Source organism: Pipra filicauda, unplaced genomic scaffold, assembly GCF_003945595.2.
Source record: "Pipra filicauda isolate LSUMZ 115617 unplaced genomic scaffold, ASM394559v2 scaffold634_size201327_pilon, whole genome shotgun sequence".
NCBI classification, from domain to species: Eukaryota; Metazoa; Chordata; class Aves; order Passeriformes; family Pipridae; genus Pipra; species Pipra filicauda.
Window position 1 is genome coordinate 2,337 of NW_024104792.1, and position 2,336 is coordinate 4,672.

Sequence of the window (2,336 nt, forward strand, 5' to 3'; positions counted from 1 at the left end):
TAGATAAGGGCAAGAGCAATCTGTTCCAGGCCACCCTGAAATTCTAAAAAGCTTTTGCCTTATATTTGAGATGAGGAAAACTTGGATAAAAAGGATGATTTTCCACTGAAAACCATTTAATCATCAAAAGGCACCCAACAACATTCCCAAGCTACCCTTGGTCCTGAGTGAGCTGCTCTTACTGCTGAGCATTCAAAGGGTTTTAGCAAACGTGATCAACAGAATTGCATAGGATCAAAAACACCTTCAAGAAGGCAAGTCCTTATGGTACAAATGAAAAACACGAGGTGATTTTCACCCCCTTAGCCAATACCAGGAATATCCTTGGCTTTCCACAGCTGGAGGTATGGAAACCTTATCAGCTTGAAGATGAAGGTTTTGGACAAGTAACAAATCCATGTTGTTCATTATGAAGACCAAAGCAATACATAAGAAATACAGGATGTCATCTGCAGACATGATGACCCATGTGAGAAGGAGATCAGGGTGAAAAAACACCTTCAGAGGAGAAAAATGAAGTTTTAGGAGCCTGTACTTGATGAGATGGAAGAGGTCCTCCGGTTTTGGCTGCTAACACTGTTGATGGGATATCCTTTGGAAAATCTTACATATATTTACAGGAAACAGTAAACTCAAATGATTTAATGAGGCCTAAAGCTGGCACAGGTGCTGCCTCTTGCCTATTGAGACAGATCAAAGGGAAAGGCTCAGCACCTGGCAGTGGGAGTGGCTGAGAGATGCCAATCTCCTGTTCCCAGACTTCTTATGTTTGTATTTTCCCCAAACTGCTCTGCACAGCAGAGGCCTTAAACAATTAGTCAGAAATAGGAAAGAAATAACAATGTGAAGCCCAGCTCCTGCACTGATGGTTGTAGCTCAGCTGTAGCACGGGGAGGAGAGATCTCCATGTTCTCAATGAGAAAACAGTATATGCTTCCTCTGTAAACTGTTCTAATTATACTCTAATTACTGTACCTAGAGGAAATCCTTCAGATGCTCTGTACCAAAGTCTCACCTTTAAATGTTGATGAACAGCTGCAAATTGCTGTCAGAGTCATTAAGCTACTGTGAGAAGGTCACCAGCCAGCTCAGTATCAAAGCTTTAACACTCCCTCAGTCTCCTTTATTCACTTCTTTGTTCTGCAGCTCACATGCAACCCCGACACAGGATTATATCACCATCTCCCTCTGACAGGAGAGACTGAGGTAAACTAAGGTGCTTCATACAGGACTCTTCAAAACAGGTGAGAGTGGTGAAGCATTGGAACAGGTTGTCCAGGGAAGCTGTGGCTGCCCCATCCCTGGAATTCAAGGCCAGGTTGGATGGGGCTTGGAGCAACCTGGGATAGTGGAAGTTGTCCCTGCCCATGGCAGAGGGGTTGGAACCACATGATCTTTTAACATCCCTTCCAACCCAAACCATTCTATGATTCTGTGATGAAATACTGGAGTATAAACTTGCATGGCTGACAGCTCAATTTAGTGGGCTCAGCAAGGACATTGGCTGCTCTGTCACTTTTTCCACAGAGGTGGTCATTGGGTTAAGATGAAGAGGAGACGAGTACAAACTGCAAAGTTCTAATGTTTATCATGAATCCTGAGTCCTCTGATTCTCTGTCGTATGAATTTTGTTGTTTAGTTTTCACTCCCATTAACAAGACTACAAGATTCTACATATGTAAAACACATATCAGTTCTAGGCAGGACATTCTCTTGAGAATTCTTGATGTTTGATGAAAATGCTGAATCAGGCAGTTCCTTACCCATTTTGTTGCCCTGTGTATGAAAGATATGAAATCACAACAGGGCCTATTGCATCAGTGCAGTATATATAAAAGGGGTTAGAATGAAGACATATCTTGAGGTCATGCTGTAGTGCTGATGGTAATTAGAACCAGTTCTAAAACAAGACTCCAATCCTTGATCTAACCACTGGATAATATCTGATAAAATCATTTGGCTGTGAAAAAATAATAATAAGTTTTAAGAAGTGTCAAATGTCAGTTCTCATGCTTCTGTGAGATCTGTGTATGGCATGAGCCCTCAGTTTTCTATTTGCATGGCAAAGAGACATAGCACATGTGTAGGTGGAATATTCATGCGTGTTCTGGTTTTTCAGGAAAATGTTTTTGCTACTGCTTCTGGAAGACCTGGCACAGCTCATGTTAAATCAGAAGGATTCGTCAATGCTAAAATACTCCATTTGGCAGTAGCCAGGAAGTTCTAGAAATCCATCATGTTGGAGAGCTGTCGGCTTTGTTTTTGTTCAGCTGTTAAAATCTTTAAACCATTTAAAGGTGTTACCTGGAAGATTTTTCTGCCCAGTGTTGATCTAC